The sequence below is a fragment of the Bison bison genome, unplaced genomic scaffold (genome assembly GCF_000754665.1).
Source record: "Bison bison bison isolate TAMUID 2011002044 unplaced genomic scaffold, Bison_UMD1.0 scf7180017864241, whole genome shotgun sequence".
Taxonomy (NCBI): Eukaryota; Metazoa; Chordata; class Mammalia; order Artiodactyla; family Bovidae; genus Bison; species Bison bison.
In genome coordinates, this window is record NW_011494813.1 from 2,044,818 (window position 1) to 2,057,262 (window position 12,445).

Consider the following 12,445-nt stretch of genomic DNA (forward strand, 5'->3'; position numbering starts at 1 on the left):
ATATGCAGATGACACCACCCTTATGGCAGAAAGTGAAGAGGAACTCAAAAGCCTCTTGATGAAAGTGAAAGTGGAGAGTGAAAAAGTTGGCTTAAAGCTCAACATTCAGAAAACAAAGATCATGGCATCTGGTCCCATCACTTCATGGGAAATAGATGGGGAAACAGTGGAAACAGTGTCAGACTTTATTTTTTGGGCTCCAAAATCACTGCAGATGGTGACTGCAGCCATGAAATTAAAAAACACTTGCTTACTCCTTGGAAGGAAAGTTATGTCCAACCTAGATAGCATATTCAAAAGCAGAGACATTACTTTGCCAACAAAGGTCCATCTACTCAAGGCTATGGTTTTTCCAGTGGTCATGTATGGATGTGAGAGTTGGACTGTGAAGAAGGCTGAGTGCCGAAGAATTGATGCTTTTGAACTGTGGTTTTGGAAAAGATTCTTGAGAGTCCCTTGGACTGCAAGGAGATCCAACCAGTCCATTCTGAAGGAGAGCAGCCCTGGGATTTCTTTGGAGGGAATGATGCTAAAGCTGAAACTCCAGTACTTTGGCCACCTCATGCGAAGAGTTGACTCATTGGAAAAGACTCTGATGCTGGGAGGGATTGAGGGCAGGAGGAGAAGGGGATGACAGAGGATGAGATGGCTGGATGGCATCACTGACTCGATGGACGTGAGTCTGAGTGAACTCCAGGAACTGGTGAACAGGGAGGCCTGGCGTGCTGTGGTTCATGGGGTCGCAAAGAGTCGGACACGACTGAGCAACTGAACTGAACTGAAGCTAGAGTTAAAATTTTATCTGTTACATTAGAATAAAGAGAACTAACTCTAAAGCATAAAGGGATGAATTTAGAGCATGGAAAGTTCCTTTTACGAATTAGAGCTTCAAGGTGAAAGGTACCTGCATGAATATATCAATTCATTGATGTTTGGGGATAATTTGTTAAAGCAGCAAATACTACCCTAACTAATCTACCAGTTCTACTAATTCTACTAATGAAAGGATTAGTGAATGATTCAAAGTTAACTTCTTAGTCATATATGAGGTTTTTCAAGGAATTCATATAGGAGAGATGGGAGTGGGAAGGGATGGAGCAATTGTATATAGAAAATAGCATGAACAAAAGTGTAAGAATCTGAAAACGTGATCATATAAAATATTTTCAGTCATTCAGTATGATATCATATAATATCACATGTTAATTATGTATTACTTATATATGTATTTTTAGATGTATAATATAATGATTCAATTTTAGTATATGTTTCTTAATGATCATCACAATAAGCCTAGGTAATGTCTGTCTCCATATGTGTTACATACATAGCAGTGTTTTTTAAATATAACAGAAAAAATGGAAAAGAACTAAATATTATTCATAGGGAATAAATTGTGGTCTAGCCACATAATGAAATATTATCTAGCAGTTAAAAACCCCTGAGAAGTGCTTTCACGTGTGACAATAAGGATAGATTTAAAAAATAGGTTGAATGAAGAAAACTAAGTTGAAGAGAATTTTATTACAGTATGGTAGAATTTATTTAAAAATTTGAAAATAAAAAATAATATAAATGTGTATATAACAAAATATAAAAGATTACATTGAAGAATATGTGACATTTTGATAGTGGCTGGCTCTGGGGAGAGAAGAAAATGGAACTGGGGAGGGAGAATTTAAAGTACTTCCATTTTATTTATAATATTTTTCTTTATAAGATGCAAAATCCCACAAAAATGAATTGGACAGAGGTATATTACAATGCTAATAGGTAGTGACTGTGGAAGGTAACACTTTGGGCAGTATTTTTCCTAGTCTTCATATATTTTCTCCATTTTTCAAATATTCTAAAATGACGAAGTATTACTTTCATAATTATCCCTCTATTTTTTAAAGCCATTCATGTCATAGGAACAATCATGGCAACCTTCACTTTAGAAGAAAAGCTGGGTAGCAGTCAGAGGGGACATGAGGGAAGCCTTATCAGCTACATCTACTGTTCTTTCCTAGTCAGGTGAAAGCCAGTGGGCTTACAGAGAGATTGATAATTTATAACAGTAGGATGTTCTGACTTCAGCAATGCTTATGGTTCTCTCCTATTTTGTACTGAGTGCATGAATCCCTAGTGATTGTGTACATATTTAATATATGTGGTCTACTTTTAGCCGTGTTCAGAAAGAAAACTTTCTGGTTCTCTTTCTTTTTTTTTTTTTAATTTTAACTTCTGAAGTACATTTACAGTTTTGGTACTCTTTCTAAATGTATTATGCCCTAATTTTTTCCTCCTCCTGAAAATCTTCTCACGCTCCCACACTTAGATCTCTTAAATCAACCTCTCTTTCTATTGCCTTCTTTCTCATTCATCATTTTTTGTCAAACCAATCAAGCCAAAAGGCAGCCTGTCACAATGAGAGGAATATGGAATTTGAAATGAAAAACAGTGGATCTACTTCTGATTACTTGCATGATATGGAGCACATGACCATCTTTCTGTGCCTCAGTTTATCTCTCAATTGGAGAAAGTATCACCTGGACCTCAGGTGAATGACTTTGCCAGAACAACCAGATCACAGCTGTCAATGTGATTTGTAAACTAAAAAAAGCCCAAGTCAAGGTTTACCAGCTTTCTCAAAATAAATGAGCAGCTCTAGGATATCCAGGATGGAGGAAGGGTATAGTCATGTCCTTGACAATCAATGAGCTGAACAGTTTGAGGTGTTCATTTCAGTTCAGTCAAAGTCGTGTCCGAGTCTTTGTGACCCCATGGGCTGCAGCACGCCAGGCCCATCACCAACTCCCGGAGTTTACTCAAACTCATGTCCATTGAGTTGGGGATGCCATCCACCCATCTAATCCTCTTTTGTCCCCTTCTCCTCTTGCCTTCAATCTTTCCCAGCACCAGGGTCTTTCCAAATGAGTCAGCTCTTCGCATCAGGTGGCCAAAGTATTGGAGTTTCAGCTTCAACATCAGTCCTTCCAATGAACATTCAGGACTGATTTCCTTTAGGATGGACTGGATGGATCTCCTTGCAGTCCAAGGGACTCTCAAGAGTCTTCTCAAACACTACAGTTCAAAAGCATCAGTTCTTCAATAAGGTGTCTCTAAATGCAAATTACTAATTAATCTATGAGCTTGTACATGGGACACCCTGCTGTTCAGGGTGTCCTGACCACTCAAATCCATCAAGCAAGTCAGTGACCCTGGTACTTTTTTTTTTAGCTTTACATTTTTCTGTTCTTGGACTGACTTCTTGGCCAACATCCCATGAATTCAATTGCATACTGCCACAGTCCAAACCAAATAGAAATGTGCTAATATTAATAGTCATTCATTCATTCCATTTTAAATTAATTTTGTTTCTCTTTTTTATTTTTACTTTTCACCAGTATGTACTACCTATTTACTGCTTTTTAATTTAATTTTTATAATTTATTTATTTATTTTAACTGGAGGGTAATTACTTTACAATATTGTGATGGTTTTGTGATTTAGGCACTTGTCCTTGTAGAAGAAGTGTGTTAGTCACTCAGTCGTGTCTGACTCTTTGCAACCCTATGGACTATAGCCCACCAGGCTCCTCTGTCCATGGAATTCTCCAGGCTAGACTACAGGAGTGGGTAGCCATCCCCTTCCCCAGGGGCTCTTCCTGACCCAGAGATAGAACCAGAATCTCCTCAATCGCAGGCAGATTCTTTACTGTCTGAGCCACCTTGTAGAAGGAAACAGGCAATAAACTCAACCAGTCAGGAAATTATATAAATTGTTAGAAAGTGATCTATACTATGTGATATGGATGTCATAAGGCAGGGGGAAGGCTAGGGAATAAAAGGTAGGACTGCCTTTTGATAGGATGGTGTTGAGACCTGGAGAGGCTGCCTCAGGTCTTCAGCTACAGGAAGTGCATATTTGTTTTCTTTTGCTCCTGTAAAAAGTTACCCCAAACCTCCTGTAACAATTACCTCAAAACAGCACATGCTGTCTCAAGGTTTTTGTAGGTCAGAAGCCTTGGGTTTGCTTGGCTGGTTCCTCTGCTTTAGGTCTCAAAGGGCCAAAATCTAGATATAGACAGGCTTGGACTCTTATCTGTGGGCTCTGGTGAAGAAGTCGCTTTCTGGCCACTCAAGTCTTTGGCAGAATTGGTTCCCTGCAGTTGTAGGACTGAAGTCCTCATTTCCTTGCTGGCTCTTAGCTGGAGTTCTCTCAGCTTCTGAAGGCAGCCTACATTCCTTTAACAGCACAGCAAGGCCTTCTCATGCTTTGAATTTCTCGGACAACTTCCTGCTACAGTTCTGCCCTTAGTGGGAGAACGGTTGTTGCTTTTAAGGGTCCATATGGTTATACTGGTCTGTTATCCAGGATAATCTTCCTACCTTATGGTCTCTGACTTTAATTACATTGGTAAAAACCCCTTTTTTGCTATGCAGTGGAACAATTACAGGTCCTAGGGATAAGGTTGTGCGCATCTTTGCGAGGACATTATACCTCCCACAAAGTTTAAGGGCTCCAGCTGCTGCACCAAGGAAGGTCCATGCCTGGGACACATGAGATTCTCTGACAGCTGACTTTTGGCTTTGGGGCTTCCCAGGTGGTGCAATGGTTAAAAAAAAAAAAAAAATCTGCCTGCTAATGCAGGAGATGCAAGAGACACGGGTTCTATTCCGGGGTTGAGACGATCCCCTGGAGAAGAAAAAGGCAATGCACTCCAGTATTCTTGCCTGGGAAATCCCATGGACAGAGGAGCCTGGACAGAACTACAGCCTGGGCTGTAGTTCATGGGGTCACAAAGAGTTGGACTGAAGCAACTTAGCAAGCACATTTAAGAGATATCGTGTGATTTTTGATCCTCAGTTTCCTCTGTAAAATGAAACAAATGATATGGACATAACGAGCATTCACACACATGCATGACTTTGGCTTGAGGACTCCCTGAGGGTTTTTTGGAACCTTTCTTAAATAGTGCATGGCTTTCTAGGACTCTGTCACCCAACCTTCTTTTCCTCTCCCCTTCACTTGGGTCAGGCTTACATCAAAGGAATTTTCCCTAGTAAAGTCCATGCACACTGAATCCCATCTTGATGTCTGCCTCTTAGAAGACCTGAACTCACAGAAGTGGTACACCAGTGGAGACAGGCAGGTAGGAATGAACATCTGGGCTGGGCTCACCCACCACCCAGCAGCAGATGGAGAAGATGCTGTGCTGGTTGGTAGGAGGGACACCAAATTCCCTGACATGTGATATCATTTCCAATCCTAAATATTTCGCTGGGGATGATCTAGAGATGAAAATGCTGTGGCAGGTGTAATATATGGGCATTGTAAAAAATCGGGGGAGCATTGCCTATAAAGACATCAGAATTAGTCAGTTACTGCTAAGCTGTGTTCACACTTTACAGAAGGAAAATGAAAAAATGGGGCTGTCAACAAGTATGACCGTCTTATGGCTTATAAAGAAGCTTTTATGTCCTATAGTGGCAGGGCAGACACAGGCTTACGGTCTAATTGTTAGAGTTGCAGGGATGTTTGAAATCAGTCAGTGCAAGTCTACTTTGCAAAGTCAAGGGATCCTGAAACATGGAATGGGGATGCCTTAATGGATGCCCCTGAGGATGTGGGCTATCTCTGCAAGCCCACACCCCTCCTCCCAGACTCTGTGGGCTTGCCTAGGTAGCCCACTCTTTCATCATAAAAACTAACCCCTCAGTTAGAAGGTGCTGCAAAAGCCTCTACCCCACAGACTGCACAGTCTCAGGCACCCCAACTTCCTTCCACCTCCCCTGGGGATCAGACTTACATCACAATCTGATGATTCTCTTAGCCTTTTCAAGATGTCTACCAAAATGTGTCTAAGAGGAGTTTCCCCTAATAAAATCCTTCCACATCTGACTTATTTTTCGTGTCTATTTCTTGGAAGATCCAGATAAACAGAGGTGGTCAAGGAGGGTCTCAGTGAAAAGGTGACGTTTGAGCCCAAGTCAGCAGGAGGTGGAGGCAGCTAGCCATGAGGGAAATAGGAAAAAAACATTCCAGGTGAGGAAACGGCAGCAGCAAAAGCCTGGATGTGAGCCGTCCCTGCTGTGCTCATAGAGACCGAGAAGGCCAGTGTAGCTGGAGAGGAGGCGATGGGGACCCATAGGAGCAGGCAGCCCGGCACCTGGGCTTCCCAGATGGTGCTAGTGGTAAAGAATCTGCCTGCCAGTGCAAGAGATGCAAAGGATGCAGGTTCAGTTTCCGGGTTGGGAAGATCTCCTGCGGTAGGAAAGGGCAACCCACTCCAGTATTCTTGTCTAGAGAATTTCATGGACAGAGGAGCCTTGTGGGCTACAGTCCATGGGGTCCCACAGAGTCAGATATGACTGCATACAGCACACAGTATAGTAGTAGGCAAGCTCAGGGAAGTAGGCAATTGGGAGCCTTTTACTCTGAATGACAAGGAAAGAAATTGCAGGATTTTCAGCAAAGAAATTACATGGCATAGCTTAAGTTTTTAAAAATCTTTTTAAAAATTGAAGTATAGTTCATTTACAATGTTATGTTAGTTTCAGGTGTATAGCAAAGTGATTCAGTTATCCATATATATATTACAGATGGTGAATATAATTTTGTGTGCTATACAGTAAGACCTTGTTAGTAGTGTGAATATGTTAATCCTAAACTCCTAATTTATCTCTTCCCCTACCCTCCACTCTCCCCTTTGGTAACCATAAGTTTGTTTTCTATATTTCATAAATAAGTTCACTTATATCAGTTATTTTTTAGATTTGACGTGTAAGTGATACCATATGATATTTGCCTTTTATGATAATCTTTAGGTCAGTCTGTGTTGCTGCAAATGGCATTATTTAATTTTTTATAACTGAGTGGTAGTCCATTGTGTGTGTGTGTGTATATATATACCACATCTTCTTTGTCCATTCACCTATTGATGGACATTTAGGTTGCTTCCATGTCTTGGCTGTTGTAAATAGTGCTGCTCTGAATATTGGCGTGCATGTATCTTTTCAAATCAGAGTTTTCTCTGGATATATGCCCAGGAGTGGGATTACAGAGCCATATGGTAACTATTTTTAGGTTTTTAAGGAACCTCCATACTGTACTCCATAGTGACTGCACCAGTTTATAGTCCCAACTACAGTGTAGGAGGGTTCCTTAAATTCATTTTTAAAAGGCTCTTTCCTACAGCTCTTTGAGAATTCAATTGCAGGAGACCAAAGGCAGAAGCAGAAATATCAGTTAGAATACTACTGGAAGATCCAGGTCAGGATGATGGAATCAGCCGAGGGTGGAAGCTACAGAAGTGATCAGAATGTGGAAGTATTCTGAAGAGAGTGACAACTGAATTTCTTGAAGGACTGGGTGTGTTCTGCAAGAGGAAAGATGGTGACAAGAATGCAGATGCCACTTGATGAAACTGGAGAAAGGGGAAATTGCTTGGGGAGATCGGGAGTTGGGACATGTTAAGTTTGAGACATTTATTTAGCACGTACATGGACATGTCAAATGGCTGTTGGATGTATGAGTCTGGTGTCCAGGAGACAAGTCTGGGCTGGAGGCATAAATTTGGGAGTAGTTGGCAGTAAGATGGTATTTAAAGCCATGAAACTAAATGAGCTCACCAAAGAGTGATTGTGGATAGCAAAATCACATAGTGGATAAAATCATGTACGAGCAAGAATTTGTGAAAGCGAAAAGTGTTAGTCACTTGGTCGTGCCTGACTCTTTGCGACCCTATGGACTGTAGCCTGCCAGGCTCCTCTGTCTTTTGGATTCTCCAGGCAAGAATACTGGAGTGGGTTGATATCACCTCCTCCACGGGATCTTTTCAACCCAGGGATTGAACTCGAGTCTCCCACATTGCAGGCAGATTATTTATCATCTGAGCCACCAGTGAATTTGTATTACTCACAAATATCTATGTTCAAAAAGCACCAGAGCATCTGTATGATTTTTCTCTACAGCTGAAGTTCTATGATGCAAATTCTCAACCTGTTCACTGTATATCTCTGTTTAAGAAGCAATGTATTTTTTTACCTCCAACTTTCCTAAGTGATTAACAAAATTGAGAACTATAGTGAGCAAAAATGATTTTTATTTTCACAAATTATTCCACGTGTAGAACTGAAACCTAATGTTAGAGCTCAAGGCTAATTTGCTTATTAGGTTCATTTCTGTCTATATTTTATTCCTGAATTACATTCATCGTATTTTCCGTTTTCTTCTTTTTGGCTGCATTAAGACTAATAAAATCTATCTCCCTTATTATACATATTTAAAATTTGTGTTAACTGTTTACAATCAGTCTTCACTGAATTCTCACAGGGAAATTTTCCCACATGTACTTCACAGAACAGTACAAAGGAAACTGTCTTATTTCCTCCATCAGTGGAGGAAAGATTTATTCAGTGAATATCCCCAGCCTGTTCTTCAGGGGAGCATTGGTACGGTATTGCAAGGGAGCTCTTCAGAATTCCGTCTCACTCATGTTCATTCAAATTCATTCATTTGAATGAACTAGTTCATTCAAAATACAGTAGATGACATCTCATTTTTACTTTATTTATTTGCCATGTCTCTTGGCTTTTGGGATCTTAGTTCCCTGACAAGGGATCAAACCCAGGCCCCTGGCAGTGCAAGCACGGACTACTGGGCCATCAGGGAACTCCCAGTAGATGATACCTTAGTGGAAGAGCCTTATAGACTCATGAATGTTTGGAGCTAAAAGGGATCACAGTGATCACTGACTCCCCCTCATCTTATAAATCAGTGGATCAAAGAAGAATCCATTTCCAAATATTGGCAATTCTTGCTTGTCTGTCTGCTTTCCCCATATATTAGGTTCCTAGGTCTGCTGGATAGGCTTCAACAACAAGAATTCATCTTCTCACCATTCCAGAGGTCAGCACTCTATAAAATCAAAGCGTCCGCAGGGCCACACTCCCACCAAACACTTGAGTGAGTGAGTGCTAGGTGACTTCAGTCATGTCTGATTCTTTTCGACCCTATGGATTGTAGCCTGCCAGGGTCCTCTGTCCATGGGATTCTCCAGGCAAGAATACTAGAGTGAGTTGCCATGCCCTCCTCCAGGGATCTTCCCGAACCAGGGATTGAACCTGCGTCTCTTATGTGTCCTGCATTGGCAGGTGGGTTCTTTACCACTAGTGCCACCTGAGAAGCCCAAAAGGCTTGAGAAAAGTATCCGTCTCTGCACCTTCCAGCTTCGGGTGTCTCCCTGATTTGTCACAGCATCACTCCAGATTCTTCCTCTGTCTCCAGTCTCTTCCTCAGTGTTTCTGTGTCTCAGAACTCTCTCTCCTTTCTCTAATAAAGATACCAGTCATTGGATTTAGGGTGGACCTAAGTCTGGATCCCAAGATTTTTAACTTAGTTACTTAATTACATCTGCAAAGAATCTATTTCAAAATAGAGTCATATTCATAGGTACCAGGAGTTGGAATTTGGATATATCTTTTGATGAGGGGTATTGTTTAATCCATTACACCATCCTTCCTTCTTTCCTTTCCTTCTTTCTTCTGTTCAATTAACTTCTCCCACCAGTTAGATCATTTTATCCTTTCCTGCATCCCTTTAATTCCCATCTATTCCTGACTATTTGTTGTTGTCCAGTCACTCAGTCATGTCTGACTCTTTGTTGCCCCATGGACTGCAGCACACTAGGCTTCCCTGTCGATCACCAACTCCCAGAGCTTACTCAAACTAATGTCCATTGAGTCAGTGATGCCATCCAACCATCTCATCCTCTGTTGTCCCCTTCTCCTGCCTTCAATCTTTCCCAGCATCGGGGTCTTTTCTAATGAGTTGGCTCTTTTCATCAGGTGGTCAAACTATTGGAGCTTCAGCTTCAGCATCAGTCCTTCCAGTGAATATTCAGGGTTGATTTCCTTTAGTGTTGACTGGTTTGATCTCCTTGCTGTCCAAGGGACTCTCAAGAGTCTTCTCTAGCACCACAGTTTGAAAACATCAGTTCTTTGGTGTTCAGCCTTCTTTGTGATCCAGCTCTCACATTCATACATGACTACTGGAAAAATCATAGTCTTGACTATATGGACCTTTGTCAGCTCTTTAAGAAGGTCAGAATCCTTCTTTTTAAAAAAGGGCTTAGAACAGAAGGGTTAGTTGGCTACCTCTACATTTGGCCCGGAGTAGCTATAGTTATAGTCCATTATCTCCCTCCATCTACTCTGTAATTTCTTTGTTTTTCACTCCGTAGGCCACTCTGGTTTAGTGGCCTACGTGGAAGAACAGGAACACTAATCCCTAAGGACTCTGAGCCTTTGGTTATCTTAACTTTACAGGCTGTGGTCCTGGCAGTTGTTATGATGCAAATGGAAGTACCAGGAGATATTTTGGTGAATCTGCCATGCTTCTGGCATATTCCTCCCTGGTTCCACTACATAGCAGGGCCCTTAGCTTGTCAATTATCAGGGCTGATTATAACTGGTCAGCATAATGGCCTGCTGGTCTCCCAGCATGAGGATCTCAAAGAGAATGGTTATAATCCAGCTTTGGGTTCAGGGGACCCAAATGTGCCCCACCTCCATTGGAACAAGGGCTTCAATGTCAGCCAGCTATTACCATAGAAGACACTGCTTCAGAGCTCAGTAGTCTCCAACCATAAACATGTATTACACACAGAGATTTCTTGGAAAAACTCTGCTTCGGCTGCCTGTCTGCTGGCTGGCTGGAGTGGTTCTGCTCTGTGTGTCTCTTTGTGGGTGTGACCTGGAGAGAGACAACTTCCATGTGCTCCAGTGGGACCCTTGGAGCTTTCAATTTTAGCAATGCCATAGTGTTTTGTAACTGCTTGTCTGAAACTGTCAGATTTGGAGGGCAAGAATTTTGTTCTAGTTGGCTTTTTTTTTTTTGGTTGTTGTTTGTTTTCAGGGCTTGGAATATGTGTGAATGCATATTACATTACATTACATTGCACTTTAAGCTTTACTTTATCTTTGTAGATTTTTAATTCACATGTCCTCTCTCTATTTCTTCCCCCAATGAGACATTTGTATTTTTCTTGCTGATTTTACAAGAATTCTTTATGTATGGGGATATTAAATCCCTTGCAGTAAACATCTCCCTTTAGAGATGATTAAAATGAAGGGTTGGGACTTCCCTAGTGGTCCAATGGTTAAGAATCTGCCTTCCAATTCAGGAGACATGGGTTTGATCTCTGGTAAGGGGACTAAGATCCTGCATGCCATGGAGCAACTAAGCTGTCCTAGAAAAGATGCTTAACCTCTACCCTTCATTTTTATTCTAAATATTTTATTTACTTATTTGCCTGTCTCGGGTCTCAGCTGTGGCACACAGGGTCTTTGTTGCAGTGCTCGGGCTTCTCTCTAGTTGTGGAGTGAGGGCTCCATGACTACTGAGCTTGAGTGTTCTAGAGCCCTCACCCCACAACTAGAGAGAAGCCCGAGCGCTGCAACAAAGACCCTGTGTGCCACAGCTGAGACCCAAGACAGGCAAATAAATAAATAAAATACTTAGAATAAAAATGAAGGGTAGAGGTTAAGCATCTTCCCTAGGACAGCCAGTGAGAGTGAGCAGAAGGGTTTCCTGTGTTGATATAAACAACTCTCACTGTCACCAAAGAGACTTAACCGACTCCCCATCTCACTGTACACTTATGTCATAGTTGAACTCCAGATGATATTTTGATATCATTAAAGATGGGTGTGGGGAAGCGATATGAATAAAATTAACAAGTGATTTGGATTTGTGTAACTCTGGTATCAAGTTTCTTCCTAACTAGATTATGAAATCTTTGCAAGAAGAGAATATTTAGAAAATATTTCTTCTATCTCAGTATCTCCAGTGCAATCACACTGTCCGGTATGTAGCAAGAACTAGTTCAACATTATTTAAACATCAGTTAGTCAGTAGTCAGAATTTTGAAACAGTGGAGGACTTCAGATACTAGGCCCTGAAGAGTTTCCTAAACTGTCTTCTGTCTTTTGCAACAGTAACATCAAGAAGGGCTTCCCAGATGGCTCAGTGGTAAAGAATCTACTTGCTAATGCACGAAATGCAGGTTTGATACCTGGGTCAGGAAGATCCCCAGAGAAGAAAATGGCAACCCAGTCCAGTATTCTTGCCTTGGAAATCTCACGGACAGAGGAACCTGCCGAGCTACAGTCCCGAGGGTCGCAAAAGAATGGCACACGACTTAGTGACTAAACAACAACAACAACAATATCAGGAAAAGGTAATTCCACATTCAAAAATTTGAGAGGTCCAGCATACGCATTTTTCTAGAGTTATCATATTCATTAGCACCCTAAAGGCCCTGAAAAATTCTGCCATTAAGAAACATTTTACTCTGATTAATCTGGTGTGGAACACTCTTTCTCTTTTTCTTAATTAACAAAATGTTAATGTTATACTCAAGACTATTTGGGAAGAGTGATTCTGTTCTAATCACTAA